Raw genomic sequence first — 25,893 nt, 5'->3', positions numbered from 1 at the left:
AAGTTGAATCAGAAATGCATCTCACTCCAAAGATAAATTAAGGCAGCATCCTGCTTTCATGAGAGTTTTGAAATCAAATATAAAAAGAGTGACTTGAACAAGAGGGTTAGCTTGACAGACACACGGACATGCCTTTGAACCACTGAGGACAGCGATTTCTACGGGTGTCTAACCTGCTGATAGGCTGTAACTTAAGTATGAGGAAAAAGCCTTTGTTACCTTTCTTTGTTTGGCACCTAAATCAAGATCATGGTACTTACTGCAATTCTTGAATTTCTGGAGTCCAGTTTCAGTTAGAATATGCATGGAAAACTAAATCTGACAAATTTTAGCTGACACTATGTGGCCAGAAAACCACTCGATATTATTTTCAAGAAGGGAATTTTGCTGAGATTATTATGACTCTAAAAAAGCCTCTGGGCATGTGCTTAGGAGAAGAGGGTGATATTTTCATCATGCCTTCTTTTCCAAACTGGAAATGTTCCCCTGAAAAATGCTTATAACCACAGTAAAAACCAGGCAATTGTTTTTTACCCGCATTTCTTACCTGGCTCTTTCTTATGTAGCACTTCATGGAGAGAGGTACATTCCAAAAATAAACTGAGCTCTTACTCTGCAGTCATCACTGTCGTATATTTAAGGCCCCTAACCTACTCATAGGTCAAGCATATCTAATTTGAACCTATTTTCCAAGATGAAATTATTAGGTCTTTTAAGTGCAAGAATACTCATGAAAACAAACTCGACAATATTTTAAATAAGTACCATTCTGTAAAATCTAGGCTATTGTCTCATTCTACCAATAAGCCATTAAATGAAGAGCAAAACAGTCAACAAATTTTTATATGATAATAACCAATTTGGAGAATTTATATTAAAAAATCCATGCTGAGAATTCACATGAGAATTCACAAGCTGCTAATTCTGCTAATTGACATTGGCAACAAAGAGAGGACTTGGATGTTTTGAAGATACTATAGGCCCTCAACTTGCTTTCTTATGGATTTGCTAGGTAATTCAGATTACGAAAATGGGTACTCTGGAATTACAGGGGTTTCTCCATCATCTTCTCAGTTCTAGTTTCCTAAACCCAAAGGAAGGAATTATTTTGACCACTGGCTCAGTCTCTGTCTCCTGTTGTCTTTTAAAGAGTAATTTAAGTTGTCGTTAATTAACTATAAAACGGGTTTTGTATTTTAGAGAATATATTATTTTTAGCTATATTATGGAAAACATTTGAATTTTGACTTCCTTTTAAAGCACTTCATTAAATAAAATCATCTATAAAATTTAGAATACAGCGTATTTTGAGCCAGATGCTTAAAACATTTAGCAATAATGAAAAATAAGTCTCAGCTTTTTAAAAAATGAAGTAGCAAGGAATGCCTTCCCCCAATCAATTTCACATAGAAGGAATGCTTTACCTGTCTTGCTCTCTTCTTAGCCAGATTGTCCACATTTTTGACCTACAGGGTGCAATGCCGCACTCTGAAACAAGAGAAAGGAAAATATTAGCCTACGACAAGGGAAATCGATTGTTGCATCTGAGTGTGACCTTTGGGTTTTTGCTCTCTACAGGTTTAAAAGAGTCCAGTATCCAAATGCACACTTAAACATGCCTGATTCATACTAACACTCTTACATGGGCAGATTTGACTACATATATACTGTTTAATCTCTTTTAACTATGGTATGTGACTTTATATTTTTCTCCTTTCATCCTACGTACAGTTTTTGAAATCAAGCCTACATGGTTTAGTCGAGGCCCCTAAAACATAGTAAAGAGACAAGAATTAATATTTCTAGCCAGTCACTGCTCATTTGCTTGCTGAACTTTCACTAACATATGTATAGTTTGAAAACATGAACTGTCTACATTTATTTTGTATAATCCTCTGGCTTTGAAACATTGATCTTTGGCTGTGTAGTCAATTGTAATCTAAGCAGAATCGATCAGTTCTCAGTGCACGTGGAGCCATCACTAACCATATTCTTGTGGTGCGTAAGTGCTGTTTGACCAATGAAAGGATGCTTATGACAGAGAGTAGCTGATGAAGCAGTGGAAAAGCATTTCGTTCAAGACAAACTTTTGCCAAAGATGCACTTCCCCTTGGGTAAATTTGAAAATTTTTTCAGAGTTGATGCTGACTCATCTTCACTCTTTAGAAGATGTGGAGAGACCCATAGTTTAGAATTTTCTTTATAATTCAAGTAAAACTATTTATTCCAGTAGTTAATGGGTTAGCGCTGACCTTCCTAGTAACAAGGATATCTGATATGCTCTGAATATAGCAAGTATGAAAGGAACAAAACAGAACAACTTCCTTTTTAAAGTTATCCAGAAAATGAGAAAAAACCCTAAATTCTTTGAGCATCTATTATGCATCTAGTATGCTGAGTATTTTCATCCATGCCTGTTTTTGCAGTTCTCACAGCAGGCTGGTGAAGTAGGCATTTTTCTTCCCATTTTGCCAATAAAGATGAAGCTTTGATAGGTTAAATTTCATACCCAAAGCCATTCAATTAGCAATTTTTTGAACTGAGATGGAAATAAAGTCTGTCTGATTATGTAGCACAGTGGTTACAAACTGGAGCCTTGTGAACTGGACCCAGCTCAAGAAAAGTGTTTGTAAACATGAGTAAAATGTTAGTACAGAGCAATATATGCTCCTAACACAATATTTTTTAAAACACACTTTTGTCCAAATTTTATAATTTTGACATTTCAGGAGATGTTAAAATATCTCCTCCTCTTAGAAAAAAAAAAAAAGAAAATCTGGCAACACCAGGGCGTTGAACTGGAGTTGAACTGTGGGTATTCTGGATGGATATTGTGCTACTTCAAATCCCTAGCCTGCCCCCCACCAACCCCTCACAATTGATATTTATTGTTCTTCAGGTACACATTCAGTTTTCATTCATATAGAAGCTGAAAATCATGAATACAGGAAATAATCCTGCAGACAAACATTTGCTAAAAATGAATTATCTGTATGAAATTTAATGCTTTAGATCTGGTTTGTGGGCAATCCCAATGACATTTCAATAATACGATTTTCAGCTTCAAATGTTGAAGCTTATGTCCCTTATGTCCCAGCAATTATTTATGTCTTTCATAATTAGTAGACTAAGGCTTTTTTTTCACAATTTACATATGTTTAATACTTTATTTTTCAAGTTATAAAAAAACTTTTAATACTTTACATTCTCACAAGAATAAAGGTAGGGCAGATATTATATGTTAATATGTATATCTTAGGTCATTTAATTATCTTCATCAGATCTTTCCATTCACATGTAATCTGTGCCAGCAAATCTATGGTTCCTGTATGTGGAAACAGCAAAATAAACCAAGAGCTTTTTCTTTTTGGTGGTAGGGGGAGGAATATGAATAGATAGTTCCTGCAAGTATATTATGATCCACAGCAGCAATACCACAAAAGCTTCACTGAAGACCCTCGAAATAGAAAATATTTATAGGCTTCCAATTGTTAGCCCTGGTCCCTGTCCAAAAGGAATTTTTGTTTTTAAAAGGATAAAGGGCCAAATATAAATGGAATGTTAATGCATGTAACAATTACAGGAGAAACATAAGTAGCACTATAGTTCCCTGTCCAAGTCTTTATTTGTGTGAACTGATCACTGTGGCTTGTAACTAATGGGCCTAAACTATGAATGCATACAGTGATGAGAATGCTTTGAATCAGTATTTAATCCTTCCTTTCTTCTCAACATGCATCTTTCATTTGATGAATCAAATATAATAACGTTTATATTAGCAAATAGGAACTATTGAGATGTGTCAGTTTACTTTTTGGACTAAATTCAGGTTAAAATATGTCTAAGGGTTTCTTTCAAAACATATTTGACATTAATGCTAGTTTTTGTTTTGTGTTGGTTTTTATTTTGCTTTACTATTCTTACTAGATACTAGCATTGCACTAAATTTGTTGCATACCTTATACCATCACACTTTGAAAAAAGTGATTCTATTCTTATTTTATTCATAATTAAACTAAGGCATATTGAGGTCAAGCAGCTTAATACTTACTCTAGATCATCCAACTAATGACTGATGGAACCAGATTCTGACCTTAATTCTGTCTGACTGCAAAGTTGCTCTTAACAAATAAGCTAAACTACTTTCCCCTTTTAATGAAAACTTGATTGTGATTCTGAAAATTAAAGTAAATGAAGAAAAAGGCAAATATATATGAATGTTATTATTATTGTTACATATTCATCAAGACACAATTCTTGCTAAAAAGGACAGCAATGCTCTGCTTACATCTACATTCAAGAACAAAGCCCACATAAACACACTTTCCTCAGTGAAAAAAAGAAAATAAGGGGAGAATGAATCCCAGTCCTAAAATAAACCATTCAGAGATTTTGTGTTTAAATAACTATTAAGAGATTTTGTGTGAGTTCTGTGTATTTCTACAGTATAATCCAGGATTCACTTTTTAAAACAAAAATTTAAATAGGCATTAAATATATTTTTAAAAAGAAAATTATCTAGTTTTCCTTCCTACTTTTTTCAAGCAATAAATAAGAAAGACAAAAATTTTGTTCTGTATTTTTGACAGTTCTTTAAACTGTAAACATTTTCTTTTCCTCCAGATCCAGAGAGCAGTTTCATAGGAATTTCACCTCTGGATAAATCCCCAACTGCAAAATAGACTGGGCAGCACATATTTCAGAATTTAATGCTATGAACAATATAGTTTCTGGGGTCTTATCATTTACATGGTGTAAATTCACTCAACTCAAGGCTTTTTTGTTTAAATTTTTTTTTCTTTTATTATTATTATTATTATACTTTAGGTTTTATGGTACATGTGCGTATATACCCAAAGGACTATAAATCATGCTGCTATAAATTTTTTGTTTACAGTAAATAGCAGGAATTATAACAAGAATAGGTTTGGACGAGAGACTGAAATTTTGATTTGGTTGTCTGTCTGTACACCCAACGGGTATTTTGTGTAGAGAGCCTGGATCCTATTGTCCTTTCTTTTCCTTTTTGCTATGGCTCACAAGAAATTGTGTTTGTCTGTGTAAACCCATTTAGAACCTCTGATCCAGGTGGAGCAATTTTTCAGAAGTCCTGTGGAGTCACTGTAGATAGTCAAATATACAGATATATGGATCACATATATATGATAAGTTAATTGTGACCTATCCAAACTGTGGAATACAATGAAGCCCTTTAAACAGTATGTTGTAGAAAAATGTTTAGTGATATAGAAAAAATATGTAAGATTTGTCTAAGTTAAAAAAAAGTCAAAAATCAAAAGATAGAATTTAATCCCAATTCTGTGAAAAGAAAATTACACAAACATATGTACATACATTGTAAAGGGCCAAAATAGTACAAATGAAAATATTAAAAGGAATTCGTTCTAGGTGGTAAGTTTATGAGAAATTTTTCTTTGAGTTCTCTGATTTCCAGATTTACTAAAATGCATTTTACTTCTTTAACAAAATGTGGTAAATATTTTTAAGGAAAGATGTTGATATCAAAATGTTTAAATCATCTACAAACCCAAATATTTGACTATCCAGTTTTGCTTCACCTGTGTCAGCAGTTCCACCTGGTTTACAGAGACAAACACAGTGTTTCTGGTGAGCCCTACACAGAAGGAAAAGGCAAGGAGGATAGGATCCAGGGGCTCTACACAAAATACCCATTGGTGTCCTAATATTTTGAAAAGAAAAAAAAAAAGATCTTGTCTCAAAATAGTTTGAAACCCAATGATATAATTAATGCAATTGACATTCTGTGTACCTAATTTCTTTAAAAACTAAAAGTTTCAGTTCTCACTGGGATATTCAGCATCCTATTTTCATTAGTCTATAGTGGGTTTAGTTCATAGTAATTATTAGAATACATGGTAATAAGACAAAAATCCAAGTTCAATACTGTGTGGCTCAGTCATAATCCATTTTTATTGAAAAGCTCTAACAAGGATTATTACATGACAGGACAAAAATCCATACACATTCTGCAGAATTCTGAGCTTTTTCCCTTTAGGAGGTAAGCACAGTCATCCTCATCGTGAAGGACCTGCTTACACTTTTGCCACCCTCTCCGTAGTTTAGATGAAATGAAATCTTTCTCTTCTTGGGCCTAATAATCATGATGATGATGAGGATGATTATAACATCTCACACTTTGAGGGTGGGTTCCAGAGGGGCACAACTCCAGGGAGGACTGTGTGAGTGGCACCTCCCTGAGTTGTACAAAGGAGGAGTACTGAATAAGCACCTGCTGTGTGCCAGGCGGAGTTCTGATCATTTGACAACCATGATATCGTTGAGGCAGGAACTATCATACTCCCCTTTTAACTTCTGTATTTGAGGAAACTAAGACAGAGAAATGTTAAGGAACATGCCCAAATTAAACCAGCTAATAAATGGTTAGCCAAATGGCTTCTTCATGCTTGTTTTCATACAAGGTGTATGGGATAAATATCAGGATCCTATTCTCAAAAGGCTTATGTAGGAAGACAAGTCTATAAACAAAAAAGTTAACAATAAAACATTACAAACATTGTGACAGTATGTTTCTCCCGTTCAGCCACAAAAGGACCAGGCCTCAAACAAAATTTTAATACTTTAACATTTGCCATAAAGATATAAAGTCTTATTTAAGCGAAATCATATTTGTTCCATATTGGGGAAGTAAAAGCAGAGTGTGAATTATTTTATAGTGACTACTTCCTGATGCTGTTTATTACACATTGTAATGCTGTCCATTAGATAGTATATTTTAATACTGTCTGACCAAACCCATCTCAGTGATGAATGTTAAAATAACTCACATGACTTATTTTTATGTAAATTACTACCAAAGAGTATCTGTTTTTTAAAATGATGTCACCTAATAAACCTGTTCAATTAGGAACCAGAGACATATTTGAACATTTTGAATGGAAACAGAACTGAAAAATATATTTTAAGCTGAATGCAAACAGGTATTTGTGAAATTTGTGGTCTTGATTGTAATACAATGAAGATTTAAGTTTAAAAATAATTCTAACACCTACGATGGGTTCTTCTAAGTTAGGTGTATGTGTGGGGGAGTAAGTAGTGAATAGGGAACCTACAAAGATGAATAAAACTTAATCCTAAAAGCACGGTAAGCTGTAAGCCTTGAGGCACTAAAATTTTGCTGAGAGACCCAGAGGCCTTTATCAGAACATAAGAACATTTACAAATTGAGTATCAAATATGTAAAAATCTATACAAGAAAACTTAAGAACATCAGTCAAGGCACATGAATGAAGAAAAACAGTAAATTCATGAAAATTGAGTTTACAAACCTGAAAGTGTGTGTGTGTAGGCGTTTTGTAACCTGTCTTGCCTTAAAGTTAAAAAGAATGTTAGTTACATGGAATCAAGCCATGAATGGCCATGATTCAGGGAGTATTGCAAGAAAATTGATTTTTAAAATAAAGCAAACAAAACAACACAAACAGATCACTTCGCGGAGTGAATGGTTTGCTGTGCTCAATTTCAGCATGCTTGAAACTTCATCACTTAGCAACTATTAGAAAACAGAGTATAAGACTGAAGTAAGAAATGACTATTCAATCCTATGAGGAAAATTATGAATGGCTTTTTAAAGATTTTTTTCCAATTTGAACCGTTTCTTGCATGTGAATCTAATGAGGGCATATGCATGATAAATATTGGAAAACACATTAGATACATTGATTTCAGTTACAGTCAAGGGACTCTTTCATTATTATTTTTTCTGTATTTAATACATAAAAATCAACCCAGAAAGTGAGAAAAATTTAAACCTGGAGGGAAAAAGGTCACTGAGTACTTAATGAGAGTATTGATTCTGATTCGCCTGCCTTCACTTTGGATTTTTCTTCTTTGAGCTATGATTATCAGTACTCCAACCTTGGTATTAAATAATCTGTAAATACTCTCTTGGTGTGTAGTCAAATGCCACTGAGCCAGAAACCTGTAAAACTATTGCAAATCCCTTAAACTGTTTATTTTTCTTTAAGTAAAAAGGAAGTGTTGAGATGGATTATCTACAAGGACTCATCCAGCTATAAGCCAATGTGTTTATGACTCTGTGACTGTCCATCACATTTTCTGTCAGTTCTTTGTCGTAGTAAATGCTTCTCAAGGTAATAAGGCAATATCAGCTTTTTGTCATTTTTCTCTTTCACTCTGTGTGTGTGTGTGTGTGTGTGTGCATGCGTGTGCACGCACAATGTTGCCATTCAGTTTAGCCAACAGGTCATTAAATTCAAGCTGTACATCAAACGGTGCATATAATGTGGTATGCTGCCAGGCTAACTATTCAGTCCAATGCATAAAGGAATTGACTACTGTTTTCTCTGCTGCAGCCCAGATACTGCATCCTTAAGGCCACTGTGCAAGCAGAAAGTGAATGATTGACTGGCAGATCTCATTGAGAGGTTTCTGGTTTATTTAAGTGCTTTTATCAGTTTATATTACGGCCACTTTCCACTCAGCATTATGAATCTGTGTTAAGTGGACCCCCAAGGTAAGAGCATTCTCTGCTCTGCAAAATATTTGCACTTGCACATTCAGGAAGCCACTGTCTAGCTTTCCCTTTTTAGAGGCCATGTTGGAAGCCAGCTTACCCATATGTGTGATATTTTAATCAAAATACGAATATAGCTCTCCTTAGAAGGAAAAATCAAATGAAAAAAATAAAAGATTATCTTTTTCCTTCTCTCCCATCTCCCAGGGCATGTACTGCTGTTGTATATGGAGTCAGAAGAATATCTCATAAACAGAGAATCCCTTGACTTGACAAGTGTTCTTTTCCCACAGTTGTTATTTTGGTACCAAGTTCACTTATCCCAGCTCTGATTTGTTTAGAGTAAAGCAATGTGACACAGTGGAAAGGCACAAATTTGGGAATCAGAAGTCAGAGTTTAATATTTGTTCAGCTACCAGCTGATTGTATGACATGAGCATACATCCTGTCCATTCTGGATTTTTGTTTTGTTAATTGTTAAAAGAGAGAGATAAAAGACATCACTTATTTTTTTCCTCCTTTCAAAAGGAAAAAAAGTAAAAAAAAATTCTACAGAAAAGTCTCTTAATTCCTTTGCCTTCAGATATGTAGGCATGTTTGCAAGCTGATTGAAGAAATCCTCTTCTGAATCCAAAGTCTTTTTATTTGCCAGTGGTAGTGATTACAATTATTTATGGACTTCACTTATTCTCCCATTAGCCTACAGTGTCTCTTTGAGGGAAGTGAGGCCGAGTGGGAGAAGGAGAAAAGATGGGGCGAAACACAACCCTAAGGAGTAGATCATAACCCAAGGTTGGGTGAGGGAATAGCAGATGCCTCAAAAATGCATAGTCATTTAACCTCTAAGTTTTTAATATCTAGCTACAAAGTATAAAACTGCATAAAATTGCCTTGACTGGTTGGAATATAATGAAGATATAAAGAGAGCATTACAAGATGGACATGTTATAAATGTTTAAAAAATTATCACAGATTAAAAAATGGCAATGAACTCAAAGATGTTTAGAATATATTGAATGAAAATGTAGATTTGAAAACACTGTGTCTATTAAAATTTGTTTGTATGTGCACAGAAAAAAAGACCTGAAGGAAATATAAAAATATAAAAAGTGTTCAGGTGGTGGAATTACAGGTGATTTTTTTTTTCTTTTTGTTGACTTGCATTTCCCAAGATTTTGCCAATGAACACATACTACTTGGTTAATGTGAAAAGGAACAAACCAAAAAGAACTTCAAGAAGTTGTCTTTACCTGAACATTAGGAAGTCCCTGGTGGATATTAGGTAGGGGAAAGCGAGCCTCATATTTTTTCCACCTTTAAAGCGAGTGATTCCTTTGTTCTCTTGGTCTTTTTTATTTTAGTATGAGTGAATTAAAGGAATTCACTATAAAGATATGCAGGAAATGAAAACCCTAGGATTTAGACAAGCCAAGTGAAGACCAGCAGGGCTGTCCTGCCGTGATCAAAACTGTAACGATACTGAAGGGAAAGCCATGGTGTCACGTCAAGTGGACCAAAGTAATTACATCATCACCATCAGCTGGAAAAAAGAGCTTTCTTCATGTCCTATCTACTAATCATTACACAAATTAATACTGGGGTCATTTCTTTTTTGGAAAGTGTGACCAATTGGTTTATATTCCCAGATCTTTTTCTTATTTCCAAAATGAATTGTGATAAACCATTATTTTCATCTAATAGTATTTATTCAATACTTGCTCATACTGTAATCCTCCTTGGTCGTTCCAATTATTTTTTTCAATGTATCTATTATGAGCATGAATTGCTTTTTTCTTTCTTTCTTTCCTTCTTTCTTTCTTTCCTTCTTTCTTTCCTTCCTTCCTTCCTTCCCTCTCTCTCTCTCTCTCTCTTTCTTTCTTTCTTTCTTTCTTTCCTTTTTAGACAGAGTCTCGCTCTGTCACCAGGCTGGAGTACAGTGGCACGATCTTGGCTCACTGCAACCTCTGCCTCCCAGGTTCAAGCAATTCTCCTGCCTCAGCCTCCTGAATAGCTGAGACTACAGGTGTGTGCCACCATGCCCAGCTAATTTTTGTATTTTTAGTAGAGACAGGGTTTCACCATGTTGGCTAGGATGGTCTTGATCTCTTGACCTTGTGATCCTCTCGCCTTGGCCTCCCAAAGTGCTGGGATTACAGGGTCATGAGCCACTGCCCCTCGCCGAATTGCTCTTTCTATAGATTATGGATCACTTGAAAAGCTTTTTAAATCTCTTTTACTTAACTCAATATCCCTACCATTTTTTGTGTCTTTGCTCCAGCATCCCACCCCCACCCCGCCCATTTTCAATATCCTCTTTCCACAATTTGCTTCTTTAATGTTGCTTTTCCTGGAACCCCACTATCTATGACCCAACATTTAGACGAATCTTTCACTGGCAGAGTAGCCCAGCACATTCAGACCTCCCTTGTCTGAATTCCTGTCATATTTGTGGTCACTATGGTACTGTTCAGTGCATAAATGTTCTCCTTGTTTCACATGTTCTTGTTGGAACATCGAGATTCCACATCAAGATTGAAAGGCCCTTGAAAAATCTGCAATCCTCCTTCTGTTCCCAGAAGTGCAAGGACACCTCTGTTTGAGGAACAAATTCTGTGTGCCATGTACTATGCTAGGTGTTTTGTGTATTCTCTCATTTAAGCCTGACAATTACTCTGTTAAGTTGGTATTAATACCTTCATATGTCATGAGAGGAGAATGAAACAGAGAGATTGTGTGTTTTCCTGAAGCTATGCAGCTGGTTACTCACAGAGCTATCTGTCTCTTGGTCTCTAAGTATTTTCCATTCCCCCATGGTGTCTGGCTGGGTGATACTTAGGTGACTTTAATGTGGCAGCTCATTTACAACGTTATTTAATTTTCTACCTTTCTCTATTCTTGCTTGGTTTAACATAATTGAGGTAAAATTTTGTGGTAGCAATCATTAAATATAACCAACTCTTGATTATTTGCTTTTAAATGGCCTTCCCTGTTCATGCCAAGTTTTCATTCTTCTCTTGGTATCTTCCCGAAGATAAAACTACATTAAAGCTCAAAGTGCCTAATTCATTAAACTACTCCTCTTTCCCAGGAACTATTGTTAAGCCCTCTCCATTACCTGGGTGAAAGAACCTACCTTCTCTATATTTCAGTTTCAGATTCCTCTTCACCTCTAAATTAAAATATGTACCCAATTGTGGAAGTACCAGACTCCAGAGACAAAATGCAAAGAAAAAGAAGCAATGATTCCATATTTAATTTCCTGCAGTGCATCTAGAATATACAAAAGCCTGTAGTAACCTGACCCCAACAAGAGACAGCAGAACAGAGTTATTTATGAAAAGAATGCTGAGTAGGAAAAGGCTCTCCTTCAACAGTATGAGCGTAGCCAGAAGAAAAAGACAGCCTATAGCTGCCCCCAAATGAACCTGTCTTCTGTCTTCTGTCTGTGTTTCTCTTTGTCAATGGGATGAACTGGGAGTTTTATCTTTCCATTAATGCCATGTGAAGAACTGAAAGGGGGTAATTTAGAATATAGAAAACAAAGACTGACTGAACAGTCTGAACTCATCTATCCAGGCTATTCTAACTCTTCGCCTTCCTTACCAATTTCTCCTCTACTCCCCCAAAATTCATATGGAACTCAGGAGTGAACAAACTGGCTGCCTGTGGTCTGGTGTTTGGAACTGGAGTAGTCTCAGGCTACTCACCCTTTGTTACAGGCAGTCAAGAGGTGATGGCTTGACCAAAGATTTAGTTCCGGGTTAGAGAATTCTACACCACGTGTATATTGTTCCTTAGAATGCTTGTGTTTTCATTCTCAAACTCTCCTGGCAGAAGTTTAAAGGGAAAAAACTTTCCAGAAGATTTTTGATGTGAACTTGTCAATTCATATCAAAAGCCTTAAAATGACACACCCTTTGACCTAGCAATCACATCACACTGTTAGGTTTATATCAGTGGGAAATAATTGGATAAAAATCACTTTATAATTTATCGTCAAATGATTTATACCAACAGAAATTGGGAAACAACCTGTTGTGGACTAAATTATGTCCCTTTACCCCCAAATTCATATGTTGAAGCCCTAATCTTCAATGTGACTGCATTTGGAGATAGGCCCTTTAGGGAGCTAATTAAGGTTAAATGAGGTCAGAAGGTTGAGTCCTAATCCAATATGACATGTGTCCTTCTAACAAGAGGAAGGGACACCCAGATTGTGCACCACAGAGAAAAGGCCATGTGAGGACACAGCAAGAAGGTAGCTGCTGTCTGAAAGGCAAGGAGAAAGACATCAGGGGAATCTAAACCTTCCAACACTTTGACTTGCACTTCAAGCCCCCAGAACTGTGAGAAGATAAATTTATGTTGCTTAAGCCACCTGGTCGATGGTATTCTGTCATGGTAGCCCTGGCAAACTAATACACAGCCCAATCATTAAACAATAGGAGAAAATTACATGAATAAGAGTACAATCTAACATTAGTATATAATGTAACTGTAAAAAAATAAGGGTTTGCATCATGTTTATTGCTATAGAAAATGCTCTCAATATGCTTTTAGTTATAAAAGGAGGTAACTAAAAAATATACTAGTATGATCCTGTTTATATACAAATATATTTATCTGTGCATGTGTGCATATGTGTAAGTGTCAAGAATTACATCCAACAAACCCTCAAATCCTTCCTAAATACAGTTTTCTTCTTTCTTCTCACTTTCCCTCCTTTCCTTCCTTTCTTTTTTCACTTGACTGTAAAGCCTATTTTTTCCCAGTGAACATGAGCTATTTTTGGAAATATTCATAAGACATATGTATTTTTATCCCATGTTTTAAAAGTGCCTTTCAAATGTAATAAAACTTATTCAGATTGTAAAATTCTTGAGCTTAGTAACTACCAGTATCCTATAAATCCATGCTTATAATATCATTAAATGTTTAATTACTTTTATTATCATTATAATTTAACTATTTTCTTTCCCATGACTAAAAGTTCCATTTTTATACCATTTGTCATATTTATTTAGCATTTTTGAGTGATGAAACATGTAACATAACATTTTTACTCTCTGCTTCTGACACTTAGTCTAGTGTTAAGTGCCAATAATACATACGTACAGAAAGATCCAGATTTGAATATTTGCCCAGCCACTTAGCATGACCTTGAGAAAGTCACTTAACTTTTCTAAGTGCCACTTTTCTCACCTGTTAAATATAGAATAATTATATTTTCTTGTAAGTTTGTTGTAAGGTAAAGTTAGATAATAAATCCAAAACACAGTGGAGAGGTTAAGGGCAAGGAGTCTGCCATTAGAGTGCCTGGGTTTGAATCTCAGGTAACTGACTTGCTGTATGGCTGTGGACTTAAGGTACTTAATCTCTCTGTGCCCCAGACTCTTCATGTGTAAAATAGAAAAGGTGATGCTCCCTACATAATCAATATTATTTTCAGTATTAAGTACATTATTTATAAAATTCTTATAACAATTTTGGCACATAGGAAGACTATGTAGATATTTATTAACTATATGAAGAATTAATACAGGAGCTGGATTACCATCAGAAGAACTGCATTGTCAAAATATAATAGCTCAGGTGTTTTGTATATTTTCAGTGCTTTTCTTATACAACTGCTGGGAACACCTTGATTTAGAAGCATTTCTGAGAATCTGTTACTTTAAAAAAAAACTCTATTTAGTATAAAAGGAGACACTAAGAGATACTAAAGAAGGAAGATTCACCCTGTGTCTTTATTTAACATGTTTTTAGTTACTTATATTCATTCCCAGTCTATCTAATACAAATATGAGGTCATAGAATTAATGTGTCTTGGTATAGGAACCTCATACTTTTCCCAATGGGAGAGTGTCCCTGTACCTTTCCAGACCAGTGAGAAACCCAGGGGCTCTGGATCCCACCCCTCTCACCTCTCAAGGTCTTTCCTCCTGCAATTATTTGCTCATTCTCCGGAATCATCCATTTCTTCCTCTCAACTGTATCACTCACATCAGCATATAAATAGGCTGTCATACCTCACATCTTAAAAGAAATTATTTGAGCTCAACATCCCTTTCAATCATTATTCCATTTATATTCTACCCTTTACAGCAATGTGTGTTGGAAAAGTCTTCTCTCAAAGGTGTCTACACCTATTCACCGCACACTTTATCCACAGCTGCCCTAGTTGGGCTTCCATTGTCATCATTCTAATGATACTGCATCTGTCAAATCCTTAACAAACTATGTCTCTTGATGCTTAATTCTAAAGTCATTTTTTTCTCTTTCTTTTCTTATATTGACCTCTCAGATAAGACTGTTGACCACACTTTTCTTATTAATGGCTTTCCCTTCATGATTTTGATAACTGCATACTGAGTGATTTTTTTTTTTTCACTGACTGCCTCTTCTCTTGTCCCTCTTGTACTTTCCATCTCTAAACATTTGGGTTTACCAAGGCTCAGTGCTTGACTTCCTTGTATTCTAGCTGCATTCTCCCCAGGTAGTCTCATGCATCTGCATCTCTAGGATAACACCAGTCTGCAGTCCTGACTTCCCTTCAGAAGTCCAGGCACACACTCAGTTGTTGACTTTAACATTTCCACTAATGTGTTTACAAGTCTTTTGATCTTCACAGGGGCAAAGCAGACTTCTTTACTCATATGCATGCTCCACACCAGCACAAACGTGTCCTTCTTTCTCTCCATCTTAGTAAATGGCATTAGGTTTTGAAGCCAATTTGAAGAGCTGTCCTTGATTTCTTTCTTTCCCTTATAACTCGCATTAATCTGTTAACAATCCTGTTGCTTTTACCTCAAAACATTCCCTAAATATGTTTACTTTTCCATCTCTATTGCCACCTTCCCATGTAGGGCTGCCATCTTCCCCTGCCTGAACTACCTCAGTAACCCACCAGTGGGACTGCCTGCTTCTCTCCCCTGTATGGTAAATTCTCCTCACAGAGAACACAATGACCCTTTTAAACATTGTCAAAATTACCAAATCCTACTAATTGACTTCGCAGACTCCTCTCCTGATATCTTCCTCATGTCTTCCTCTTCCTGTTACTCAGACACACTTTTCTTGACTTGCACTTCTCCTTACCTTATTAGGTTAGCTGCTTCTTGTCATTCAAATTGCAGCTTAAGTGTCCTGTTTTAAGAGAGGCTCTCTCACCATCCAGTCTAGAGGAGCCACCAGGTACTCTCCAGCACCTCACACCATCTTAATGACCTATATTACACTTATCATTGATTGATATTTTATTTAGTGGTTGGTTTGTTTCCTGTCCACCACTAGCACTCTCTTTGTTCATTTTCATATCCCTGAAGCCTAGAACAGTGCTTGAAGACTAGATACTCAAATTTGTGCATAAATGCTCTAGATCAGAGTTCACGTAAACATTTCTTCATGTGACTGCATGGTCCACAAAACTATCTTTAAAAAGTGATAATTAGTCAAATTGATATGCCATCTCATTTCTTAGACATTCAGTTCATTTTCTTTTTTTTTTCTTTCTTCTGTCTCTCTGCTCCCCTTCTCTTTTCTCTTTTTCTTCCCTCCTTTTTTTTCTTGTTTTCCAACTTCTACCTTCCTGTGTTTATTTTCTTTTGTTTTCATTATTAGATAACACTGATAAGAACATCTTCTGGTATGGGCATGTGTTTTTACTCTTCCTCTTAATTATTTTCTGGAAACATTTTACCCAGCCATGGAAATAGGATCAAAAGATAAGACATAATCCTTAAAATTTGTTGCCTCTCTTTCCACCTCTTAAAGTCTTTATCATCAAAAATAAAAGAAGGTCACAAGAGAGGTTTCTAAGAGTAAGAGCAGACACTTTCCAGTAACAGAGGGACTAATGTCCCTTAGTGTATGGGTCAGTGGTAGAGGCACTAGACAGTGCACCCTAAACAATGCACCTGCACTATACATAGTTCAATAAATTGCATTCTTGGTACTTTTTATTTGCTGTTTTCTGACTTAGTTTTGCATGCATATGTGATATGTTTATGTATGTTCTAGTGGGGATTTCATTGTATAAAACTCTTTTAGCTGGTCATGATGATATGCACACCTGTAGTCTCAGCCACTGAGGAAGCTGAGGCAGGAAGTTCCCTGGAGCCCAGGAGTTCGAGGCCACGGTGGGCAATATAGTGAAACTCCATGTCAAAAAACAAAACAAAACACTTTTATATTCAATTATGTTGAACCTTTTCTTTGTGATTTACTGTTTTTATTTTCAAACATTTGGAATTATTGCCTCTTTAAAGATCTGATAGTCCATTTTCAGATAGTTTTGTTCTATGATTTGAAGGTCATAGTTAACTCATTAAACAGCCTGAAGCTTATTTTGTTATATGGTATAAACTACAGATTATGTAAGTTTTTCCAAATTATTTTTCTTTGTTCTATGTAACATTCGATTCGTGTTTTAAAAGAAGTTATTTTTACCTCTCCTAAAAATTAGCCTTCATTTGCATTTAGCAATTACTCACTATGCCTTTTCGTTACCAACAGAAATTATTTAAATTGTTTAGTTGCAACATTGCCACAGACTTTTCTGTAACTGTTTACATAAAGTTGTAAAATTTGAAACTAGTGGACAATATTCTGATTACTCTAGTATTTACATGTTCTCATTAGAGGAATTAAACCTCAGAGACCTTCATTATTTTTTTGAATCTTTACTAAACTGTGTGTTACTACATTTGACTATTTTACCTAAAATAAAGTCCATGATGAATAAACTTTTAATAGATAAATTTATCCTTTGTAAGTTAAATAGCACATGATACAGCTTATGCATGAGTTTAAAAAATGTCATGGCTCATATTTTGAAGTTAAAATCAGGTTAATCAATATTAGTATTTGATACATTCCAAAGAGACAAAAAAGAAGAAACAGAATCTGTGGATTGAAGTTGATTCCATATATGTCAAATTTTTCATCATATTTCCATCAAATATTATCATAATACTTTAAAAATTGTGGGGATTGATGCGGAGCCTCAGGTGCAACTGCATTATCATTTCAGGATTTTTAAAAAATTACTACCAACATCAATTAATATGTGTTAAATTCTTACCATGTCTGATACTGTGCTAAATGTCCACACACATTATCTCATTTCATTATTATCACAGCGGCTCTGAAAGTCAGTTATTCTACATATCATTATGATCACTCCTTTCAGAAATAAGGAAACCAGGGTCCAGAGATAACATAACTGGGCCCAGGTTAAAGAACAGAGGCTGGATTCTCACCAAGGACGATTAGACTCCAGAACTAGTGGGATGCCATCCCTGACTCGTTGATTTGAGTAGCTCTCTTGTTTCATGAAAGCTATTACTTCTCGAAGGTCTTCTTATAGATACTTATAAAAATTTAAGAGGAGTGGGCAGCAGCGCCTATGTGAAGTTAGCTAATCTGAGAAGGCCCACTTCTGGTTCCATGGATGATGGCGGTTGAGCAGATGCCAAAAAAGGATTGGTACAGCATCCTGGGGGGGCAGACCCATCTGCAAATATATCAGACCTAAAACAAAAATATCAAAAACTCATATTAATGTATCATCCAGATAAACAAAGTACAGATGTACCAGCAGGAACAGTGGAGGAATGTGTACAGAAGTTCATCGAAATTGATCAAGCATGGAAAATTCTAGGAAATGAAGAGACAAAAAGAGAGTATGACCTGCAGCGGTGTGAAGACGATCTAAGAAATGTAGGACCAGTAGATGCTCAAGTGTATCTTAAAGAAATGTCTTGGAATGAAGCTGATCACTCTTTTTATCTGAGTTGCAGATGTGGTGGAAAATAGTGTTTCCAAGGATGAAGCAGAAGAAGTTAGCCTGATTTCTTGTGATACATGTTCACTAATTATAGAACTCCTTCATTATAACTAAAATTGTTCACAACTCGAAATGCTTTAACTGTGGTTTTGAGACATGATGAGGAGAAGCCGTTGAGCTTTGTCCATTCAAGGAAATAGATTCTTTGTCAGCCCTATTATTTGCAAAGAAAATATACGATTATCAAGCAGAGACCACCTCAGATTAATAGAGAATGAATATATTTATTTGTATTTATAATTTATATTTACAAGTTGTCACAAAAATAGATTTGATTATATTTGGTGAATTCCCATCTGAGAACTTTATTATGTCATTTTTTTCCATGACACAAAATAAGAATTTTCTTAATATGAGCATGTCTCCTCTTTTGAGTGGGTAACAGTATCATCATATTCCTTTATAGTTACTAAGTTTCTGGTCTAACAGATAACGTTTCTAGTTGCTAAAGTTATAGGGCTGTTGTACACCTAGAATCTTTGTGAATAATGTGAGGCCAGTTCTCCCATAAGGAAGGCTGGTTATGGATATTCATAAGGTTATTTCAAAGTTAATAAAGACAAAGTGGCAACTGCAGAAAGTGTTGCCTCCAATCTTGGCCCTGTATTTCCAAAGCTTGTAAACACTGCCATCTTCAAATTTAAATGTAATTTAGGAAATGGAAGCTTTTAATTTTAATTTCTTTTTTCTAAGAGTCCCACTCTGTTGCGCTAGCTGGAGTGCACTGGCATGATCTCGGGTCGCTGTAGCCTCCATCTCCTGGGTTCAAGTGATTCTCCAGCCTCAGCCTCCCGAGTAGCTGGGATTACACGTGCCCACCACCATGCCCAGCTAATTTTTGTATTTTTAGTAGAGATGGGGTTCCACCATGTTGGCCAGGCTGGTCTCGGGCTCCTGACCTCAGGTGATCCGCCTGCCTCGATCTCTCAAAGTGCTGGGATTGCAGGCGTGAGCCACCATGCCCGGCCAGAAGCTTTTTTAAAAATAATGACATGAAATTGGTGCATGATTTCCCCTTTTATTTTGGAGTGTTGATATAATATTGGGGCCAGACATGGTGGCTCACGTCTGTGGTCCCAGCACTTTGGGAGACTAAGGCAGGTGGATCACCTTTGGTCAGGAGTTCGAGACCACCCTGGCCATCATGGTGAAACCCCATATCTACTAAAAATAATTTTTTAAAAAATTGGCCAGTCATGTTGGTGTGTGCCTGTGGTCCCAGCTACTCGGGAGGCTGAGGCACAAGAATCGCTTGAACCCAGGAGGCAGAGGTTGCAGTGAGCCGAGGTTATGCCACTGCACTGCAGCCTGGGCTACAGAGCAAGACTCTGTCTAAAAAAAAAAAAAAGATATAGTATTAATGCCTATAGTTATGAAGACAGAGCCACTGCACTGCTGCTATGATGAAATGAACTTTTATAAAGTATTATTGACTATAGCCAACTACAGATGGTATATGCCTTAAAGATGCATTTTTCTATGTATTTAATATTTTGTGTACAGTAAAAGTCAGAACTCATTTAAAGAACTTTAAGGGATCCTTTAGAAACATTTTTACTTAATTTCAAATGAGTGGGCTGAGCATGTAGACTAGCAGCTTTTTATTAAACCTGGCATTGTCAGGTTGAACTTATAAATACGAATAGTTACTACTCTGACTTGTAAATGTAGCTGCTAAAGTATGAGGCATATTTAAGAAGAATAGATTAGTTTCATTATACCTATAAGAACAAGAATTCAAAAGTGAGGTAGTCATCCAGGTTCCCCCTCCCAAAATATTTTTGTATCATAAAATTTAGATGACTTTTTTGGGTTACATTTTTATCCATATATTTTGAACTAACAGAACTTGCAGAATGTGTGTCGAATATTCTTTACATTTAACAATTAAAAACAACTAAAACTGAATAGCAAATAGTTTATTGGTAAGTACAAGGTTTCAACAGGAGTAATAAATCACATGAAAAGGAGACAATAATTAAGTCAAAAGAATAAATGCTTACTAATCATCAGAAAATCTGTGGCCATTAGGGCTGGCACGTAAAAATCCAAAATCACTCAGAGGCCAAATCTGTAAAATCAAAATGAGGTTGAAGACAATTAGTGAAAGTAATGTTATACTATCATCATATTCCCTTTTGCTATCCGTCCCTTTTCTCCGTGCCAGATAAACAGTTTCGCCTTACTCATCAATCAAGAATAAAATTTTCTACATCAAAGTAAGACTTGAGAAAATAAACTTATGTGTATGTATGTTTAAACTCCAAAGTTTGGAACATTCAAACGTTGTACGTGAAATTATATGTGTGTTGTGTGTGAATAAATATGTATGAATATTAAAAAAAAAATTTAAGGACCACATTTAATCATGTAAATGGAGAGAGTAAGAAGAGTTTCCCTAATGCCACATCACAGTCTCAGCTCTGCTACCAACATCAAGAACTAAGATAGTGACTTCACCTGTGAAGAGTTCTCCCTCACCCTTGATAGTCCACTTTACTAGAAAAAAGATTTACAGGAAAGTTGCATTTTTGGTCCCAGTGGCTACCTCTATCCTTTGGGTTCTTTATTTTTCATAGTCATATTTCCTACGAATAGAATGGGTCCTACCTGGGTGTAATCACTGTATGGACCATGTAAACAGGTCATGACCCCACACCATGCCTCCCTTTCCCTTTATGCCTCCATGCATGCATACATTCGTTTATTTCATGATCAGCAACATTAATTCACAGGGACTCTCTTCCTTTTCTCTACCAAAACAACCAGTTTCCTTTAATCACATAGCATAAATTGTGTGAAGGGGAAGAAAATAAGCATTTATTGAGCACCTACTATAAAATATGACAGCATCTAGCACAGTTTACAGAACACAGACAGTACTTTGTAATTGTTGATTTTTCATGTCCTCTGTTCTCTACCTCCCTACTCTGCACTTCTGCTGTTTTGTACTCTGTTGTGGACCTGTGTTAACAGATGGTAAATCTGGAAACAGCAGCTACCACATGGGAAGGGTAGAGCACGGGCTGTTTATATTGACAGGCCCTGTAGGAGGATAAATGTGAGTAGCCCTGCACCTCCTTGGTGACTTTAGAGATCTGCAGCTACCCATCCACCCTCCTTTTCTTCTCTCAGTGTCTGTTCTCCCTTTACCTGTCCCAGTCTGCATTGAGTGGAAAAGAATTCCCATGAGCAACTGTCTTAAAGAGATTTGCTGGATGTTGTTTATAAAGCTTTTTGAATTCCTCAAACAAAAGGAAATATAAATACAACACATCATGCCGAGCAAGGTCTTTCCTGTTTAATGTTTTATAACCATGAGAACTTTTCATGAACAAAGGCTTTTTGAATAGCTCAGAAGGTAACATCTGCAATAATTCTAAGGCTGGGTGGTTAGAATGCTCTAATTTGTGTGTGTACCAGAGTAAGGGGTGAGGGCAGGTGCCTCCCTATCATTTTTTTAAAACTGACCTTTACTGACTTAAATGATTTCTCCTATAAAGACAACACAAATACAAGTTGTCTTTGACAGAATTCTTCTCTCTGATGCTTCAGTCACGACATGAATCTATAAGGTGCTTTGAAAGGAATAATAATTCTTTCAAATAATTATACTTCCATTTAATTCATTATAGTCAAACTATTAGTAATCAAAGAGAATATTCCTCTTTGAAAAGAATGTAAATATTCCTATTGGTCCCTTCCCTTTGCACTGATATGCTCATTTATTTCTCATACTTTCACATGGATATTTGCAAGTAACCTGTGTTTCTTTTTGTTAGAGCAATACAGGTTATACGTATATATGCAGAATAAATTAAATGATCTCAATTTTCATTGTGGCTCTTCAAAGGGAATGTGTTTAATTGACTTATATCCTAGTATCATGGAATGCTCAGAAACTCCTAGTCATTCATTATTTGTGTATGGACTAGTTACTTTCAAAAAAGAGCCAGAGTCATTGGCATGGACCAATAGACCCAACTACGCCGGTGGCTGAGGTGGGAGGATTGCTTGAGGTCGGGAGTTCACTATGAAATGCACTATGATTGCTCCTGTGAGTAGCAACTGCACTCCAGCCTAGGCAACATAGCGAGATCCTATCTCTAAAAAAATTTAAAAATAAAAGTTAATCTGCCTTGGTTAGTTTCCACCAATTAACAAAAACAAATTACAGAGGTACTCGGAAGAATGGTGCCTAACATCAAATTAAACGTTATTTTTAACATCCATGTATTACTATTGTGGGTGTTGCTATTGTGTCTGAACCCAAAAGTATCTGAGACAGGCATCAATCAATTTAGAAAGTTTATTTTGCTAAGGTTAAGGATGAGCCTATGACACAGCCTCAAGAGGTCCTGATGAAGTGCGCCCAAAGTAGTTGGGGTACAGCTTGGTTTTATACATTTTAGGAAGACATGAGACATCATTTTATACATTTTAGGGAGACATGAGACATCAATCAATATGCATAAGATATACATTGGTTCAGTCCCAAAAGGGGGGACATCCTAATCTTCTTTGTCCTCACTGCCAGTATCCTTATTTAAGACTGTTGTCTTTTGTCTGGATTGTTTCAATAACCTCCTAGTAGATTTGCCAGCATTTAATTTCTCCAAAGTTTTGTTCAAAACTCTTGGATTTGTCTAATGAGTTCATTCTGGATCTTGTTATTCTGATTCTTACAAGCATCCCAAAAGTCCTTGCTACCTATGGAATAACGCTCCAACTCTATAGTCATAAAATCTGCACCCAGTTTACTTTGCAAGCCTTACACTGAAATATTCACAGCTGCTCCTCTTGTGCACACCTACCCCCAACACTCCTTGATGCAAGCTCTCTTCCACTCATAATGGCCTAATCTGTAGTCCTCAAACCACAGTATTTTATGTTCACATGTTGCTTACCCTACCTTGTGATAGAGTTTACTGTTTAAAAGCCCAGGCTTTCAAGTTATACAGACTTAGAATAGAATATAAGTTTTCACAATAATTAGCTATGAGGCCCTCGATAAATTACTTCACCTTTCTGGGCCTCACTTTCTTAATATGAAAAGTGGAGACTGAAAACCCAATCTTAATTGGGTTGTTGTGAGGAATGAGTTATGAGTGCAATAATACCTCACTCGTGGTAAACTTTTAGTAGCTGTTTGCTTGTATCACCCAAAATGCAACTCTTATAACTTGAATTCTCAAATTCTAGTCATCCTTAAAGTGAGAGCTGAGTTGTAACCTTTCCTCTGTAGCTTTCCTTAAGCTAGACTTCTCTCAGCTCTGCCACCATGTCCTCATTGTTAATCATCCTTTTATCTTAGTTCCCAGGGTATTTTGTAATCCTTCTATTATAGCATGTGTCTCGATATATTATTTTTATGGGTCTTCCTCCTCCACTGGAAAGATAGTGCTCCTGGGCAGAGGCAATGGCTTATTCGTTTTGTATCCTGGGGCCCAGCACACATCCTGGCATATAATAGTCATTCATTAATTGTTCACCAGATTGAGTTTGTTGGACACTTCAAACATCCTCTTGCCTTAAATGTTTCTCCTTGTTACAAATTAGAGGTTGTTGTGCTGAAAATTGAAAAGATAAGCCAATGATAGCATCTTAATCTCCCTTTTATGAAATTATTTTAAGTTGGAACCATCAATAGAGTAACCTGTCTCCATAAACCAAAGGTAGTAACAACAATTGAATCTTTAAAAAGGGGGAGGAGAAGCATTTAATATCTTTAATTCTAAAATCGCATGGTTTGTTGGCACAGTGATGTCAGTGATGTCAGTGTAGTTGTATCATTGCATTAGGAGGACTACAGGAATTCATTAGCCACTCAGACGATATGATTTGGAATTTCACTCTGGTCATCATCTGAAAATGGCTACAGTGTTCCAGACACAAAATGTAAGTGCCTAGTGGAATCTTTAGCTATTATAAGAAACATCTTCAGCAAAAAAAAAAAAATTCTGCTGAGCACATAGGCACAATGTGTTATACCAGACTCACCAATAATATTTACTAAGGGGTAGATTAGCTTTTCTACCACAAGGAAGATGGTTAGTACACTGAGGAATGTGTGAGAGGTAGTTGCTAAGACCGAATTCTTTAATGCCTTCTCTAGAACAATAAGCAGGCATTAAAGAATTTATTTTATGTCTAATTGAGAAACTTCATATTTATAAAATAAACTGGATTTTCAATTTCTCTTGAAAAATCAGACTTGACAATATTGTGTGGTTGCATTTGCACAGAGCAATGCTCGGCGGCAGCTGAGGAACCATTGCTCACTTAAGGAAGGTAGTTGCCTTGCCAGTTGCCATTATTCAGTACACGGTCCCCTTCGCACATTCATATTTCCTGACTCAACCCTGTAGGAAAGGCATCTGTGCTTTTCATCCTTTCCTCTAAGCCTCAGTTTCTAAATCTGTATGTAGAATTAATATAGCAGCAACTAGCTTGAGGAACTCTTGAAAAGATTAATGTAACTTGTATTAAGTGCCTTACTCAGTTCCTGATGCCATTATAAGTTCTCAGTAAATGGTTACTATTTCTTCACTTCAAAACCAATATTTATTGAGCTTTTACTGAGTCAGGTGCTGGGGTAGAGACGGAAATTTAATTTTGAGCAATTAGAGGCATGGTCCCTGCCTTGAGATAGTTTGTGGTTTAGCATCCAAGGAAGTGCCAGCTATAATGCCATTGGTCACATGGCTTTTGTTTGTGTTATAGAAATAGGAGGAGATAAAAGTCATTGGGTTGCTTTGCAATTTCTTGTGCTGGACTGAGAAAATAACAACAGAGAGGCCCTATAAAAAGGCATTTCAAACTGAGCATTCTCCAACAGTCCTTCATTTTCACTCTTCCCACAAAGCTGCCCCTCCCCCAGAACTCCCCATCTCAGCAGATGGCCTTCTTATCCATTCAGTTGTTCTAGCCAAAAACCTAGAAATATTTTGAGTCCTCTCAATCCTTTCCTCTTTCTCCCTTGATGTTTAATTCACCAGCAAATTTAGTTGGCTCTTCTTGCAAATCACGTCCTAGATCTCTCTATCTCCCCATATCTATAGTGCCACCCCGTACCATGGGCCAAGCCATCATCACCACCATCACCTCCACCAGGGATAACTGCACAGCCTCCTGCTGCCATGCAACCAACTTTTCCTCCAAAGGGCCAGTAGTAAATATTTTAGGTTTTGTAGGCCTTAAGGTAGGTCTCTGTCACAACCACTCAACTCTCCCTTTGTAGCACAAAAGCAGCTATAGACAATATTTAAATGACTGGACATGGCTGTGTCCCAGTCAAACTATTTATAAAAGTAGGCTGCAGGCTGGATTTGGCCTGTGGGTCATTGTGTGATAGTCAGGGTGATCCTTGTTAAAATGGAATATGGTCATGTCACTCACTTAACTCTAACCCCTGCAATGATTTATCAGGCGCTAAGTTTACAGTACTCAGTTTGGTCTGAATGGCCTTGTTGATCCAGCACTTCTTTTGGCCCTAGGCACTCAGGCACTC

General features: G+C 36.3%; 1 protein-coding gene and 1 pseudogene across 6 annotated transcripts in view; both read left to right on the top strand.

Moving 5' to 3' along the window:
* Positions 1 to 25,893, top strand: part of JAKMIP2 (janus kinase and microtubule interacting protein 2) — a 194,982-nt gene that overhangs the window by 7,555 nt on the left and 161,534 nt on the right. The gene's annotated exons all lie outside the window — the stretch shown is intronic.
* LOC129036965 (dnaJ homolog subfamily C member 24-like) lies at positions 17,904 to 18,560 on the top strand (annotated as a pseudogene).

This window comes from Pongo pygmaeus, chromosome 4 (assembly GCF_028885625.2).
Source record: "Pongo pygmaeus isolate AG05252 chromosome 4, NHGRI_mPonPyg2-v2.0_pri, whole genome shotgun sequence".
NCBI lineage: Eukaryota > Metazoa > Chordata > Mammalia > Primates > Hominidae > Pongo > Pongo pygmaeus.
Note: the sequence above shows the minus strand (reverse complement) of the source record. Positions and strands in the feature narration are given on the sequence as shown.